The sequence below is a fragment of the Taudactylus pleione genome, unplaced genomic scaffold (genome assembly GCF_031769625.1).
Source record: "Taudactylus pleione unplaced genomic scaffold, aTauple2 ptg000145l, whole genome shotgun sequence".
NCBI classification, from domain to species: Eukaryota; Metazoa; Chordata; class Amphibia; order Anura; family Myobatrachidae; genus Taudactylus; species Taudactylus pleione.
In genome coordinates, this window is record NW_028284547.1 from 4,696,467 (window position 1) to 4,715,345 (window position 18,879).

At 41.4% G+C, this 18,879-nt stretch overlaps 2 pseudogenes; one reads left to right on the forward strand and one right to left on the reverse strand.

The window, feature by feature from the left end:
* The window catches only part of LOC148522640 (uncharacterized), an 808,266-nt pseudogene that overhangs the window by 263,639 nt on the left and 525,748 nt on the right, over positions 1–18,879 (reverse strand).
* LOC148522643 (uncharacterized) overlaps positions 4,702–18,879 on the forward strand; it is a 42,072-nt pseudogene continuing 27,894 nt past the window's right edge.

Here is an 18,879-nt window from a genome sequence, read left to right on the forward strand (position 1 = left end):
TTGGAGCACACATATTTATACCCCCCCAGAATAGACAGGATAATAGAGAAGTTTGCTGCTGATGTCATTGGTTCCCAGGGGAGAAGCATCTGTTACAAAGCATTTAACAGGCTGGTTCAAATAGACTCTCCCTACCTCTAACAGCTGGGTGTCTTTCCCTTCCCGCCCCCTGTAACATCCTAACAGTTGTTCATGAAATATACATTTTGTTGCTTGTAGCCTCTGCGATCCATAACTCGAGAATGCATGATGCGATCTCCCCACCGATAACACCAGAATACTGTAAAAAGAGTACGCATCAGTACAAAACCAAACACGACTTGTTTAGCATGTATAAAACTTTAGTTATCAAATATCTTTATTTCATAGCGTTTATATTAACTGAATAAACTTAAATGTTATATCTTAAAGCTAATGGAACCTTGTAAGTGAATATGTAATGTGTGAGTGTACGGGGTTTGATATGAAGATGCTAGTTAACTGGAGACAGATGCGTGCGCATTTAGCTACTAAACGGTATTTTCATTCGGGGTCTTAAGCATAATGTGTGTATGTAAAATGGTGAAAGATGCAATCGCATGATGCTAATAATTGTGCATTCGCTACTGGGCGTCATGTTAGCAGCTCAATTGTGTGTAATGTGCGGTGTTTATGCATGAGATTCCATCTATGATGGACTTAACATATTTTTATATATATATATATATACATACATACACACACATATCATTCCTCACTCACAGTTTCAGACTACAATGCAAATGTGACTTCCAGCTGTGAAACTAAACCATCCTATCTGGGTATGAAACTAAAACCTGTTTGGATTCAGACAAATCCAATTGTGTAGATCAATGCCTGGATTATATTACAATTGCCAACAGGGATTCCCAATTTGTATGTAAATCACTCACAGTTTCTGGTGCATTGTCTATTCTATTTAGATTATCAAAAACATTGCCATCTGTTCTTAGCTCGTGAGTTGTAGCTTAAAGTGACGCTGGTCGCAAAATGGCGTCTTGCAGATTCTTGTTTCTAAAATGGAGTCTATCTGCCATTCGCAAGATATCGTTGCGCACGCTTCAATTTTAAACTGATCTTGTCTCAGCCAATTATCCAGCTTTGACATGTGTCTCTGCCTAACACTACACTCCCCATGTGTGTCTCTGCCTCCTTCTACCCCCATGTGTATCTCTGTCTAACACTACACTCCTCATGTGTGCCTCTGCCTCCTACCCCATGTGTATCTCTGCCTAACACTACACTCCTCATGTGTGCCTCTGCCTCCTTCTACCTCATGTGTATCTCTGCCTAACACTACACTCCTCATGTGTGCCTCTGCCTCCTACCCCATGTGTATCTCTGCCTGACACTACACTCCCCATGTGTGCCTCTGCCTCCTTCTACCCCATGTGTGCCTCTGCCTCCTTCTACCCTATCTGTATCTCTGCCTAACACTACACTCCCCATGTGTGCCTCTGCCTCTTTCTACCCTATATGTATCTCTGCCTAACACTACACTCCCCAAGTGTGCCTCTGCCCCTTCTACCCCATGTGTGCATCTGCCACCTTCTACTCCCATGTGTGTCTCTGCCTCCTTCTACCCCTATGTGTGTCTCTGCCACCTTCTACCCCCATGTGTGTCTCTGCCTCCTTCTACCCCCATGTGTGTCTCTGCCTGACATTACACTCCCCATGTGTGCCTCTGCCCCCTTCTACCCCTTTGTGTGCCTCTGCCCCTTTCTACCCCTATGTGTGCCTCTGCCCCCTTCTACCCCCATGTGTGTCTCTGTGTGACATTACACTCCCCATTTGTGCCTATGCACTCCTTCCCTCCCTTCTAAGTGCCTCTGCCCCTCATCCACTCTACTTGTGTGCCTGTGACCTCTGTCACTTTATTTCTTCCTGTGTCACATTCCAGGCCTGGCCAATTTGTGGCTCTCCAGCTGTTGTGAAACTACAAGTCCCAGCATACTCTCCAACTGGTCATCTGGTAAAGCATGCTAGGACTTGTTGTTTCACAACAGCTGGAAAGTCACAGATTGCCCAGGCCTGTATTATCCCATCTTTCTCCCCATCCCATCTGTCCTCCCAACTTCTCCTATCTGCCCTCACCATTCACTTTCCTCCTATGTCACCTTTCTACCCCCTCTTCTTTTGCTTGAGCACTGCATGGCTATGGGTTGTACATACTTAAACCACCTCGATATTGCAAAGAATGCAAATTTCACTTCGGAAAGATTAATGCAAGAACCATTTGACCTCTTAGCTTCACAAATAAGATGTGAAATACTTAAACATTTGCATTCAGCAAATTGTGTCAGTGTTCTTTGTGATGAAACGACATAAATATAGTACAGGCATCATACCAAAGTATTAAAAATACTCCACACACTGTATTCTCCCTTGTGAAAACACCACCATAAAAAGTGTTTCCTGGTGGGATCATCAATACTGAACAAAAAGATGACTTACGCTGTCTTGAGACTTCAATATACAAGAAAACAATACATAGTATAAGGTAAATTATATCTTCTTAAGGGTGGGTAATCACACTGTCCCTTTTTCAGAGGGGGAAGAGTCTTAAGTATATAATTCCTGGTATTTCTATCTAAAGGGGCAATCAGTGGCCCAATAAGTGATTGGTCAGAGTCCTTCCAGGTATAGACAGAATATTTTATTCCAACAAAGGGTTAATAAAACCCCACAGATGAGGGGATTGTACTTAATGGGAATAAAGTCACTCTATATGTCCTTATGAACAGTCTGAGGGATTCTGGATAGCCTCATATTGTGTGTGGCTGTCTTCAGGTAGCTTCAAGGTGACATATATCCAGCAAGACAGTATTCCCTCCTTGATTTACAAACGTCTTTTGACTTGAGTCTTTTTCACACTTTTTCATACATTAAACTGAGCAGAGTGACTGTGAGATGGTCACATTATCCCCATTCCCATGGTGTGTACAGAGATAATAGTGACATCCTGGTGCATCAGCTGACAGTAGGTGTGACAGGATCGGTAGCATGTGTTACCCATCTATGGTCAATGTAGGGGGTAAGTAATGTATAATCTGCACATTCTCAGGTCATAGTATGAGGATTATACAATTATCATAGTAACATTAAAAGACCATGTGTACTATATAAGTATCGGTATCTGCTGCAGGAGGATAGAGGTCTCTGTACTGCATATCTAATTGGAAATGGGGATATAGCAATGTAGCAACATACATACATCATACAGTTGTGCATGAAAGTTTGTGAACTCTTCAGAATGTTCTATATAAAACTACCTCAGATTTTCACACAAGTCCTAAAAGTAGATAAAGAGAAGTAAATAAAACAAACAAAAATTTTTTTTGAGGAAAATGATCCAATATAAAATATCTGTAAGTAGCAAAGGTATGCATCCTCCCATGAACTCCTCGCTTCAAGTCCTTCCATGACATTTCAATTGGATTAAGGTCGGGACTTTGACTTGGCCATTCCAAAACTTTAAATTTATTTAACCATTCTTTGGTCGAATGACTTGTGTGCTACGGGCTGTTGCCTTGCAGTGTGATCCACATTCTCTTGAGATGCAGCTCATTTTGGACTCATCTGTGCACAAAACATTGTTCCGATATTCTTCTGGCTTGTCCAGGTGATCTTCAGCAAACTGCAGATGGGCAGCAATGTTCTTTTTCGAAGGCAGCAGCTTTTTCCTTGCAATCCTGCCATGCACACCATTGTTGGTCAGTGTCCTCCTGATGGCTAACTCATAAACATTAATATTAGCTAATGTGAGAAAGGCCTTCAGTTGCTTAGACGTTACCTTGGGGTCCTTTGTGACCTTGCAAACAATTAGACACCTCGCTCTTGGCATGATCTTTGTTGGTTGACCACTCCAGGGGAGGGTATTAATGGTCTTTAATTTCCTTCATTTGTACACAATCTGTCTGACTGTTGATTGGTGGAGTCCAAACTCTGTAGAGAGGGTATTGTAACCTTTTCCAGGCCTGATGAACATCAAAAACTCTTCTAGTAAGGTCCTTAGAAATCTCCTTTGTTCATGGCATGATACACTTCCACAAACATGTGTTGTGAACATCAGACTTTGATAGATTCCTGTTCTTTTAAACAGACTGGTTATCCACTCACTAATTTCACCTTCAAAATACTTGCTAAGTCTAAAGTTTCATATTTTTGACACTTAAAGATATGTGATATTGGATCATTTTCCTTAATAAAACAAATGAGCATGTCTGTTTTTTGTCTCATTTGTTTGATTTAGTTCTCCTTATCTACTTTTAGGACTTGTGTGAAAATCTGAGGTAGTTTTAGACCAAATTTCAGCAGAAATGTAGAAAATTCGGAAGGATTCACAAACTTTCAAGCACAACTGTATAGAATTATGGTGAGTGACTTAGTGATATTTGTTATTGTATGTAAATATACATCATGTTCCTTATTCAATATAACATTTTTACAATAAAAGTAAAATTACCCTGGTAACCTTTATGCTATTACATTATTTTCTTTCAGGATAGTTGAGCAGGATTCCCATTAAGAATATTACAAAACGTTGTGGAACGGGACATTGTTCTCTGGTAAAGCCAACTACAGACATCATTTCTTCTTACACCTCTGGAGGACTCACACAAACTATTCTCATTTTCTTGATATAAGAAACAATCAACAACTAATTTTTTTCATATCTAATACATGATGAGTCTCATAGTAGAGAAACCGCATCTGTGCTCTGAGTGTAATAAAAGCTTTACATATAAATCACAGCTTCTCATACATCAGAGAAGTCACACAGGAGAGAAACCATTTACATGTTCTGAATGTATGAAATGTTTTTCCCAGAAGTCACATCTCATTATACATCAGAGGATTCACACAGGAGAGAAACCATTTAAATGCTCTGAATGCAGCAATTGTTTCTATAATATATACTCTCTAGTTAGTCATCAGAGGGGTCATACAGGAAAGAAACCATTTAAATGCTTTGAATGTAGCAAATATTTTTCCCATAAGTCACGTCTTGTTACACATCAGAGGAGTCACACAGGAGAAAACCTAATTAAACGCTCTGAATGTAGCAAATGTTTTTCCTGTATGTCAGAACTTGTTAGTCATCAGAGGAGTCACACAGGAGAGAAACCTTTTGCATGTTCTGAATGTATGAAATGTTTTTCCCAGAAGTCACATCTTGATATACATCAGAGGAGTCACACAGGAGAGAAACCATTTAAATGTTCTGAATGCAGGAAGAGATTTACTAAAAAGATAACACTTATTAATCACATGAGGAGTCACTGTAAGGGCCTGAATATAACATGTGTTTCATGACAACCATAACTTGTGTCACCACAAAATGCATTCAAGGGAGGCAATTTTTATTTTCTGAATTTGACAAGTATTTTTTATAAATCAGTCTTGATACAGACGGGAGAGGTCTGAAAAGTGGACTTGAGGGCACTTTCCCCCTGGAACTGTCTCCCAAAAAAAGAGCTTTCTGCCCAGTAGAGAGTCCCAGCAGCATCTCTCAGTACTGGGATTCCTTCTATGACAGGCAGAGCTATGAGTACTGGATATTACTACAGGAACCCTGCACACTGCCCTGTATTACCCTTCAGTTTTTACCCATTAATGCCTTACCTCCCTCTTTTTTAATACTTTGTATTATATTGTAAACTGATGCAACTAAGACACTGGTTACTTGTATCCCATAGTAACCAATCATTATAATATGTTTGAGCTTGCACACACTAGACAGCTAATAGCTGATATCTGGTTGCTAATGGTTATTACACATCCCTATTTTTCACCTCATGCTTTAAATAAGTCCCAAAGAGAGCACATTGTGTACCAGACTAATAATATGTAGAGCCTTCATAATAAATTATTTTAACTAGTATCACAGTAAAAGGATTTATGATATAAACTATGACACAGTGATGTAACCCAGATATATCTTTCCTGCATTTAGACTACAGAACTGTAATCAAATAATATCTGTAATAACCATTTATGTTACTAGCAGCTGTCTCTATAACGCTTGTTCAATACAAACTGATCTGGAAAAATGTGACTCTGTTTTTGATTGTAGAACTAAAATATCTCATTATTTAAACAAAAAAAAATTGTACAGTAAACATTTTAGAAGAAAGAACCAGGAGAGACACTTGGGTAACCATGTAATGGTGGTAATCTATCAAATAACAATAAATAACCTCAAATAATCATTTATCACTAATAGAATTTAGCAAATATATAATTTATGTCTCTTTATAGCTTGTTGTGAAATGTAAACACAGGGTCTTCCAGCCAATCAGGGATTGCTCAGTTGCAGGTAAGATACATAGTGTTCCCTGCTCGCTGCTGTCTTCCCTTGTCTCTTAAAGTATAAATGGTTTAGTGCAACCCTCGTGAGGATGCAGTAAAAAAGAACCTACTAGTTCCTACAGTTACAGAAGTATCTTAATACCACAGATGATTTTTCAATAAAGTAAGAGTCCCAATGTTCATTTCGTCCTTAATGTGATGATAAGTTAATATCTGAAAATCCAGCACAATATCCTTCATGCTTCCTTTAGTACATGGTCTGTTTCTGGTTTTCTCTTGTTCCCTTGTAAAAGTGGGTTTCCACCCAAATATACACACAAAAGGGAAAGCAAAACATACTCTAAAGGCCCCTACACTCGATTGTGTACTGAGCAATGCAACCCACAATCCCAGGCCGACATATCGGGTGGTCCGTACACAGGGGGTGTTCTGATACCTGATCACCCGGTAAGCCGGACCCCTCCACATAGCGCTGCATGGGATTGTCAGCCGTATCGCATGATCTTCCTGCATGTGCAAAAGATCAGGTGATGCAGCTGACGACCCCACGGGAGCGTGCACCGCACGATATAGTGCGTACACACGGACGATTGGTAGTTCCGATGCATCAGAATTGGCCAAATTGTTAGCAATATCATTCCTGTGTAGGGGCCCATAATAGTCAAACACTGTTTATTTTGGAAATGTGGATAAAAACATAAAAAAACACCCAAAAGGTAGCTAACGTACCAGATCATCTGGTGTATAATGCACACCAAATAAAGACAGTAACCAGGTACCTCCCGGGAACAGAAGTCCACCATAGATGTACATGTCTGGAATGTCTATCCTCCTCTGGCTCACCACCAATGTGTGTCGGCTCTAAAGGAGCCTTTTTCAAGGTGTAACAAATAGGGTGCTATAGATTCTATTGATCCCCATGATGGTACTCTATTGGTGAACAAGAGAAAAACAGACCGTGCACCTAAAGAAACATGAAGGATATTGTGCTTGATTTTCAGATTTTCTGATATTATCTTATCACATTTAGGATGAAATGAACATTGGGACTCTTTTACTATATTGAAAAATCATCTGAGTGGTATTAATGTACTTCTGTAACTGTAGGAACTAGTAGGTCCTTTTCCTGTATCCTCACGAGGGTTTTGTTAACCATATATGTTTTAGTTTCATTGTTGATAGTGTTTATGGTGATCACTAGGTTTATTGCTGCACCACGGTGAAGCACATTCTTACTTACTGTTTATTCTTTATTCCTTTGTCTCCTGTCATCCAGAGGAACAACTCAGACTTTACTAATCCCCTGCCACAAACAGCTTGGCCACTTTATGTCATTGTTCCTAATCTTATGTCTCACTGACACAAGAGTGGATTACTGCCGCCCTTGTGGACAGCACAGGAGGTGCAGTATAGATATTAATGGATTTCATTGTTTCCCCATTTCCCTGTTTAACATTGCATTAGCATCTTCAGAAACTGCTTATATGTCCCTACTTTCCCTATAAGGAAAGAACCTTATATGTATCAGTCCCATATTATATATATATTTCTTATCACACCATCAACTGACCGGAGCTCTATTTTCTGCTACCACAGCTTTCTCGCCTGCAGCTACATAGTGTGGCCTGTACACAGCCTAGTGCAGTGCTTCACACAGTGCTCAATTCTGACACCCAACCCCACACAGGAAACAATGTCTATGGGATGTCCACATTTTATTGTCATTTCCAAACTTCTCTTCCCATTACAGTGCTTGGATTCTCTGTGCTGGGGTGTGCATATGCAACCAAAGAAGTCTTCTTCTGGATGGATGTTTTTAATCCCCCTAGAAGGACGGAGAAAGGAGCCATTGCCGGATCATTTGTTACATAAGCAAAAAGGTTAAAATGTGCAGTGCAGGTAAACAGGGCTCAGAGTTGTCCTATGGAGGTGGTGGAGCTCAGCTTCCTCACCACCTCCCCTTCATTAGAGGGAGCAACTCTGAGATGGTACCTTGCCACTGACATAGGTGCAACCAGGTTATATTGTGCCCAGGACAAATAAAGAAAAAAAATGTCACCAATTGAAACCTGTTTTCTTTCAAATTCTGGCTGTATATTGGAAACACAAATAAAGGAAGCATGAAAGGAAGGTAAAACCTCAATATGACCGGAATGAACACCACATGCACACACATTTTTTTGGTATATTAAAACTTAAAGTGAATGAACGATGGCCTGAGGGCCACTTAGGGTTATAATAGTGTGAAATACATTTTTTATCACTCCTGCCACCGGCTGGGGTCCCTTCAAGCAAGTTTTTGTCACTTGGGTGCCCCATGTTTTTTATATTTTTTTTTTCCAACCCCCTGTGTATCCCCTGTGCTTGAGTCTATGTGGTGCTTTTTCTGCAGTAGGGAACCTGTGAAGAAATTGAGCCTCCCTGAGCAGACAGTGTGTCTCATTCAGCAAGGATCGCTATTCTGCTAATACACACACTACGCAGTTGCTAATATCAGCAATGAAATGCAAATGTTTGCAATTGCATTGCGATCACAGCCTAATATAAAGATGCCCACTTCCCCTTACTCTCATCCGGATACTTGGACAACATAGCAAAATAATTAGAAACATGAAGTAACATCGGACCCATATGCACATTTAAGGCAGGTCAGGCCTCACTCAGGAAATGATAACTTCAGCACACGCTATGGGGCCTCAGGCTGCGTAGGGCATTGTAGTAAATAATTTATGCACGCCACTGCAATGGCATTGCCATGCACAGGCACGCCTGCATTTGCACAACCACCCCCCATCATCACCCACAACCAGCACTTCCTGTCAATCACTCTGCAATGGGCCTGTGTACCCTTTGCAATCGCAGTTCCTTTCGCAATAGCTGGTTCTCGCACGCACACTACGATACGTACGCATGTGCAGTGCGTCAACATCGGCCAAGTGCATGCTTTCTCTCCTTTGCATTCCTTGCTGAATCAGGCCCAGCGTCTTGAGCCAGTAATCACTGTCCATACAGGAGATAACATGGTACAGAGGAATGTAGGAATATAACAAGGTCATCATAAAACATCAGAGGTACAACCAGATAATACATAGTAATAGAGGTTTTGTTACAGGGCAAAATGTGAACTTCCCTGATCAAACAATTTTGTATTAAACAATTTGGCACCATTTGTATCAGTAACGATTATTTACAATTGTTGTCTTAGAATTGTTGTCTTAGTTAAGAGTACTTTACTCCAGACTTTTCCTTCTAATTATACCACTTGTGGAGTCACTAGCCTCATCCCCCTGTATCTCTACATCTGCATCCCCGTGTGTGCCTTCAGCATCTCTAGCGCCATCCCCCCTGTATCTCTACATACTCATACTCCCAGAGTGTATTCAGCACCATCCCACCAGCATCTCTTCAGCACGCTACCCCCAGCATCTTTTCAGCACCGTCCTCCTGCATCTCTACAGCACCATCCTGCATATCTCCAACACCATCCTCCTGCATCTCTCCAGCACCATCCTCCTGCATCTCTCCAGCACCATCCCCCCAGCAACTCTTCAGCACCATCTCCATCCATTTGCAGCTCTCCAACATCATCCCCCTGTGTCTCTCTAGTGCCATCCCTACTGAGTCTCCCCAGTATCATTCTCCTGCTTCTCTCCAGCTCACCCCCTAGTTTTTCTCCAGCCCCTTCTTTACCTTCTTTATAAACATGTTAGGATTTAATTTCTATGTAATGAAGTACACCAACACACATTAATCCATTTCATTAGTCACAAATGAGTAATTACTGAAATAATCCAATATGCGTGTGCATTACTATTATTCTAATCTCACAGATATTGTTAAGAACTCATCACACAATTAGAGAAGTACAACAGTGCGATGGCAGCGATTTATCCACTACATTTACAGGGGCAATTCTTATACAGCTTGTTACAAAATTGCAGCTATAGTTCTAACAGCTAAATAGCCGACATCTGCCTGCACCTCGCACACTATTACATATAACCCTGTGACTGTATTCTCCTCTACATGGAATCAGCAGCTCCTCTCCAGGATTGCCAGAAATATGCATCTTGTCTTGTTTATGAAAATGGGAAACTATGCACAGACTATGGGGTAAATGTAATAGCCTGGGAATTGTAGGCATCAGCGGGTTACCGGCAACAATAACCTGGTATTACCGTTTAAATGATTGTTCTTTTAAAACATTGGCCAGTCGCACTAGGAACCAGCCAATGTCTGCAGTTTGAAGGATATTAAATTTGCCCCTATGTTATGTGTTCCCTCCTTTTCCTACCTTTACACTGTTTGCTTCTATAATGTACCTTTATATTGCCCTTCACAAACTGTGGTCAGTAGAAATAGGCTGGTACAAGTGTATAAATAGGTATAATTTCTTATGTCTTATTCACTGTTCCCTGAATGGGTCAGGGAATAGCTTGGGCTATGCTGCTTGTATGAGACTCGGTATGAAATACTGACCGCCGGGATCCTGGCTGTCAGAATCCCAAAGCCAGGATCCCAACAGGGTTAACATACCGACACTTGTTGGTCGGTATTCTAACCTCCTCTCTCTAGTACCTGACCCTAAACTCCCCCTCCCTGGTGCCTAACCCTAACCCTCTCCCTAAACCTAACCTTACCCCCCCCAAAACCCTGATACTTACCTTCGGTATCCTTGTGGTTGAGATGACAGTGCAGGGCTTCTGACTGGCGGTGGGATTTCAGCAACGGTAATAGGACCATTGGCATCCAGACCTCCAGGATGCCGATGCATACCCTTGTATGTATGGAAAGAATAAACCATTTGGCAAGTTATCAATCCTTTTAAGAAAGTGGCTGGGACTATTGTTATGAAACCCCTTCTTCATGGGTTGGAGCTAAAAATATAATGTGGCACCAATACTTACTGTAGAGCGCGCTGTGCCTTATGCAGAATGTTATTGCTGCTTTACAATTTCAGCTCCAACTCACAGAGCGGCGGCTGAGGGGGAGGCAGCTGAGGAGGAGGCGGCTGAGGGGGAGGTGGCTGAGGAGGAGGCGGTAGAGGGGGAGGCGGCTGAGGGGGAGGCGGCTGAGGAAGAGGCGGCTGAGGGGGAGGTGGCTGAGGGGGAGGCGGCTGAGGGGGAGGTGGCTGAGGGGGAGGCGGCTGAGGAGGAGGCGGCTGAGGGGGAGGCGGCTGAGGAGGAGGCGGCTGAGGGGGAGGCGGCTGAGGGGGAGGCGGCTGAGGGGGAGGCGGCTGAGGAGGAGATGGCTGAGGAGGAGGCGGCTGAGGGGGAGGTGGCTGAGGAGGAGGCGGCTGAGGAGGAGGCGGTTGAGGGGGAGGCGGCTGAGGGGGAGGTGGCTGAGGAGGAGGCGGCTGAGGAGGAGGCAGCTGAGGGGGAGGTGGCTGAGGAGGAGGTGGCTCACAAAAGCTGCTGCTGCATAAACACAGCCCGAAGTCTCCATTATTTCAGTAGTGACTCAGACTAAAATAACTTCTAGCAGACATCTCAGGAACGTTATTCAGTATTAATAAGTCTTTGTTAGCTCAAATATATAATGATTTGGTAAAACTGAAGTGTGACAAAATGAGCCATCCCCTAACCCACAGCAATCAGGTGAACGGTGTAGGAATTACAACGGTTTCTATATGTGCCTCCCACTTTTTAAGGGGCCAAAAGTAATGGGGCAAACTAAACAATCCTAAATCTAACTTTCACTTTTTAATACTTTGTTGCAAATCCTTTGCAGGCAATTACAGCCTGAAGTCTGGAACACATAGACCTCACCAGACGCTGGGTTTCATCCCTGGTGATGCTCTGCCAGGCCTCTACTGGGACATTTTCCCTTTAGTTTTGTCTTCATCAAGTGAAATGCATGCTGAATCGGATTCAGGTCAGGGGATTGACTTGGCCATTGCATAACATTCCCCTTTTTAGCCTTAAAAAACTCTTTGGTTGCTTTTGCAGTATGCTTCGGGTCATTGTCCATCTGCACTGTGAAGTGCTGTCCAATGAGTTCTGAAGCAGTTGACTGAATATGAGCATATAATATTGCCCGAAACACTTCAGAATTCATTCTGCTGCTTTTGTCAGTAGTCACATCATCAATAAATACAAGGGAACCAGTTCCTTTGGCAGCCATACATGCCCACGCCAAGACACTACCACCACCATGCTTCACTTATGAGGTGGTATGTTTTGGATCATGAGCAGTTCCTTTCCTTCTCTTCTCTTCCCATCACTCTGGTACAAGTTGATCTTTGTCTCATCTGTCCATAGGATGTTGTTCCAGAACTGTAATGGCTTTTTTAGATGTTGTTTGGCAAACTCTAATCTGGTCTTCCTGTTTTTTGAGGCTCACCAATGGTTTGCATCTTGTGGTGAACCCTCTATATTCACTCTTGTGAAGTCTTCTCTTGATTGTTGACTCTGACACATATACATCTACCTCCTGGAGAGTGTTCTTGATTTGGCCAACTGTTGTGAAGGGGTTTTTCTTCACCAGGGAAATAATTCTTCTGTCATCCACCACAGTTGTTTTCCGTGGTCTTCCGGGTCTTTTGGTGTTGCTGAGCTCTCCGGTGCGTTCTTTCTTTTTAAGAATGTTCCAAACAGTTGATTTGGCCACACCTAATGTTTTTGCAATCTCTCTGATGGGTTTGTTTTCATTTTCAGCCTTATGATGGCTTGCTTCACTGATAGTGACAGCTCTTTGGATCTCATATTGAGAGTTGATAGCAACTGATTCCAAATGCAAATGTCACACCTAGAATCAACTCCAGACCTTTTACCTGCTTAATTGATAATGAAATAATGAGGGAATAGCCCACACCTGTCCATGAAATAGCTTTTGAGTTGATAGTCCCATTACTTTTGGCCCCTTAAAAAGTGGGAGGCACATATTGAAACTGTTGTAATTCCTACACCGTTCACCCGATTTGGATGTAATTACCCTCAAATTAAACCTGAAAGTCTGCAGTTAAAGCACATCTTGTTTGTTTCATTTCAAAACCATTGTGGTGGTGAATAGAGGCCAAAATCTGAAAATTCTGTCAATGTCCCAATATTTATGGACTTGACTGTATTTTGTACTGCCTATATAAGTGTCCAATTTCTATATACTTCTATATTTTTCTATATATTTTTTGATATATTGTATAATTTTTATATTTTGTACATAATTGTCTGATTAATGTATGCTCAGTTCTGTGATACTTGGGCTAATTTATGTTTAATTAATTACCAATTGACTACTCCATATGTTATTAATAACTAATTAGATACAAGCTTAAATACTGACCACCTGGACACATTTGCCACCTCTGATGAAATGGCCTTTTTCATTGGCCAAGAAACGCGTCAGTTGACCTCTCCAGGATTCTGACCTAGAGAGCACTCGACTGGCTGCATCCACTGACCCAGCATACCTGCCTTGCTTCTTCCAGCTGGAGGCTCTGGGGCACTGGATACGGAGACTCTGCATTGGTGACGGGGACACTGCCCACTTTCTTCCGCCTCCCTCCCACACTTGTTGCGGCTCACACATTGTGGCTCATGGAAGCTCAGCCGGCTCCCTGATTGTTGGCAGCACCCTGCCGGACATGCTGGTTGTGAGGCTTGATTCCCTCGGCTCACGCAGAGCCATCACACTGCAGGAAACTCCAGGAACACAGGTAGTTCATTCATCACTGTTCTGACCGTGACGCCGGCAGACAGTAGACACATTTAGAGCTCAGTATCCCCCATGGAGATACCACTGTGTGGCTTTTAGCACAATATACCCTGCTCTTTCTCCTGTTGGAGTCCCACCATTAACTAACTCGAGTCTGGCCATGTGTGCAAGGTCTGTTGCTCCCTACTAATGCAGCTCCATTTATATGCTTTTTACTGATATAGATTCTCTGAATGCATGACGCTTCTATCCAGCTTTGCTCCTACTAACAACTGCTGCTTAATTTTTCATCCATTGATTTGCACTAACCTGCTGTTACACTCCAGCTTTGATGTGCTCATGACTACTAACATTTCTATTTATACAATTGGTCAATCCTGGTTCTAGTTATATCTACTTGCCATTGTGTGTTTGTTATTTATATTGTGTTTTTATTATTTATATTGATCTAATAAATACAATTTAGAGATTACACCTCTGTCCAGCGCTCTCCCTTTATTTATTTTTTACTTCCCTATGGACAGGACAACAGCCAGCCAGCCCCTCTAAACACAATAGCCAACTAGCCCTTATGGACAGGAGAGCAGCCAGCCAGCCCCTCTAAACACAACAGCCAGCTCTTATGGACAGGACAACAGCCAGCCCCTATATGGGCAACAGTAGCCAGCCCCTATGCACAGTGCCAGCGTGCAACAACAGCACAGATCACAGGTCCCAGCTCCATCCCTCTTCACTCTCCACAGCCAGAATGAAAAAATGGCGGCAGTCACGGGACCTTTATAGAATCCGAAACCCGTGAGAATCCTCCAGCGGGTGATGATGTTTTGCCTCATTTTCAGATGTGAGTCAGGCGGGAAAACCCGAGCCAATTCGGATCTGCCTTGGATCCCCATAGTTCGGGGAACCGAACCCGCTCATCCGTACTTTTGAATGGTACTTTCTAAAACCTGAATGTGTTAAGGTTGGGAATGCCAAACTGATTGATTTGGAAGGATGAATGTCATTTACCATTTCCTGTGAAATGTTATATCTACATTTCAGGAGATAGGTATACTCACACCTGAAGGCATGAGACTACTTCAGCCTAAGCTAGCACCCCTTCCCACCTGTCCCCTATTGGTTTTAAACAGGGATTCTGGCATTTTGATTACACTTTGAGTCCTACCAGTTTATATAGTGCAGTTATGGGTTGATTTTTGGGGCATGGGTCCCCTGGATTGCTTTGGTTGGGCTACTTCAGGGCATCACATTATAACAAACTTTTCCTTTTTTTCACTTTTAGCACCTTTATTGTTGTTTATTATATATGTAATATTTTCACACCTCTATTTTTCACATTACTTCTAATCTATGCAGCAGCTGCTCCTATCTAACACTCCTTTACACTTCACCTTTCTCACTATAGCGATGCCCTGGGGTGGCTCAGCTGGACTGTTTTGGAGGTGTCCTGCGTTTGAGATTTTAACCCTATTATGTTAGGGATGTACCCTCCAGAGGTTACCTGGATGTGAAGGGTAGGCCATAATTATGCTGAAACCCTCAATTTATTTATTGCAAAATGTATTATTTATATATAATCGGTAGTGTTGGAGTTGTGCACTTGTAGCTTCTCTCTTTGTGCAAGCATATCAACATCCCTGGTGCCGTCTGTAGATGATCCTAATCAGTGGTCCCAAGACATACAATATCAGTGGTGGTGGCACTCAGGTCTCAATATAGTAAATCACAGAAGCAAGACATTAATGGTAACATTTTGATGCCACTTTAATGCATCGTCATCATGGTGTGCGTGTGTGTGTGTTATTATGTACAATGAATCATGTGAGGTTCCTACTGATATATAGAACAGTTCTTTCTGCTGAAACTCTGGGCCTGATTCAGAGCCGGACGCTCTTTCAGAGTGCTTGCTCTGAATCAGGGCGTCTTTTTTTTTTTAAGGAGCCAGCCTCCTGGCCACTCGCTAAGCTAACCTTGTGGTAGGGTCTCATCTGTCGCAAGCCCCCAGTGAGCTTCCAGCTGTAATAGAGCCGGAAGCTCACTACTGACATCACTCGTGATGTCAGTAGGGCTGCCCCCAAATGGCAGGCATTCCTTGGGAACGCCAACATTTGGCCAGCCACCCCCCTCCGGCCCGCTTACCAAACGGGGTGAGCTGTCAATCATTATCGACAGCCACCCCTTTTTGGATGCGAGCGCTGGAACGAGTGATTTCTGGCTCACTCCAGGGCTCACGCATGTGCACTGCCCGGCCATCAACCAGCTTGCAAGCGCTGTGACATAACAGGAGGCCTTAGGCTCCTATGATCTAATTAGAATGCAAGGTGTTACACCTGCCAACATGTACTTAGCATTTCCCATTGTAGCAAGTGACTTTAGGAATATTTACACCTCATTTACAAGACAAGGAGCTAGGAATGGGAAACTGATGTGTTTATATGTCACCTCTCAGTGTAAGAATTCTGACTGGTCATCATGGGAACTATGGAGAGAGATGGGGGAGGAATGACTATAAATAGGCTGTATCAGGCTACTGATAGCTGATGGAGGAGCTGCTGGTTTAGTTACTGGTTGGAGCTAGAAGGAGAAAGAAATAAGAAAAAAACAGACGAAAGAATCTCCAAAATAAGGTAATTATATTATACATAAGAATATATTGATACATACACAGACTTTGCATAAATTACTTTTTGTAAGTCACTAAAATTTAGGGATCATCTATGTAATAAAACTATATGCTCTCTATCAGATTTATTGTATCCATTATGTATACTGTATCTATATATTCTCTGTCAACAATATAATCCACAGTATGTAATTTATGTCTCCTTTTCTTTTGTCTTTATGTGAGATAATTTTTATCTATCAATCTATACATCTCATTGCTTCCTACCAATACAGTGGTTTTATGTTGCTAACAATTCTAGATAATCTTTATAATTGTATCCAAAATTATTACAATGTTTTCTTTTTTTATTAGTATACTTAAAATGTAATAATATTTTACATATTACTCTGTGCATCTGGTTGCTATATATAAAGTGTTATATAACTATTATTTATTATTAACAGTTTCTTATATAGCGCAGCATATTCCATTGTGCTTTACAAATGGAAATAACATTAATAGAACCAGACTGGGTTGTAACAGACAGACATAAAGGAAAGAGGGCCCTGCCTGCAAGCTAGCAATCTAAAGTTTATAAGCTTATAAAGGTATTAGCTACTTAATAGTATATTACATATTACTCTGTGCATCAGGTTAGTATATATAAAGGGATATTCAGGTGAAGCTCCTTCATTGTATCTAATATATTAGTTTGTGCTTCAGGTTAGTATATATAAAGGGGTATCTAGGAGGCAGATCCATCATAGTATCTTACATATTACTCTGTACATCAGGTTAGTATATATAAAGGGGTATCTAGGTGGCAGCTCCATCATAGTATCTTACATATTACTCTGTGCATCAGGTTAGTATATATATATAAAGGGGTATCTAAGTGGCAGCTCCATCATAGTATCTTGCATATTACTCTGTGCATCAGGTTAGTATATATAAAGGGGTATCTAGGTGGCAGCTCCATCATAGTATCTTACATATTACTCTGTGCATCAGGTTAGTATATATATATAAATGGGTATCTATGTGCCAGCTCCATCATAGTATCTTACATATTACTCTGTGCATCAGGTTAGTATATATAAAGGGGCATCTAGGTGGCAGTTCCATCATAGTATATTACATATTACTCTGTGCATCAGGTTAGTATATATATATAAAGGGGTATCTAGGTGGCAGCTCCATCATAGTATCTTACATATTACTCTGTGCATCAGGTTAGTATATATAAAGGGGTATCTAGGTGGCAGCTCCATCATAGTATCTTACATATTACTCTGTACATCAGGTTAGTATATATAAAGGGGTATCTAGGTGGCAGCTACTTCATAGTATCTTACATGTTACTCTGTGCATCAGGTCAGTATATATAAAGGGGTATCTAGGTGGCAGCTACTTCATAGTATCTTACATATTACTCTGTACATCAGGTTAGTATATATAAAAGGTATCTAGGTGGCAGCTTCATCATAGTATATTACATATTACTCTGTGCATCAGGTTAGTATATATAAAGGGTATCTAGGTGGCAGCTTCATCATAGTATATTACATATTACTCTGTGCATCAGGTTAGTATATATAAAGGGGTATCTAGGTGGCAGCTCCATCATAGTATCTTACATATTACTCTGTACATCAGGTTAGTATATATAAAGGGGTATCTAGGTGGCAGCTACTTCATAGTATCTTACATGTTACTCTGTGCATCAGGTCAGTATATATAAAGGGGTATCTAGGTGGCAGCTACTTCATAGTATCTTACATATTACTCTGTACATCAGGTTAGTATATATAAAAGGTATCTAGGTGGCAGCTTCATCATAGTATATTACATATTACTCTGTGCATCAGGTTAGTATATATAAAGGGTATCTAGGTGGCAGCTTCATCATAGTATATTACATATTACTCTGTGCATCAGGTTAGTATATATAAAGGGTATCTAGGTGGCAGCTTCATCATAGTATCTTACATATTACTCTGTACATCAGGTTAGTATATATAAAGTGGTATCTAGGTGGCAGCTTCATCATAGTATATTACATATTACTCTGTGCATCAGGTTAGTATATATAAAGGGGTATCTAGGTGGCAGCTTCATCATAGTATATTACATATTACTCTGTGCATCAGGTTAGTATATATATATAAAGGGGTATCTAGGTGGCAGCTCCATCATAGTATCTTACATATTACTCTGTTTGTCAGGTTAGTATATATAAAGGGGTATCTAGGTGGCAGCTCCATCATAGTAACTTACATATTACTCTGTTT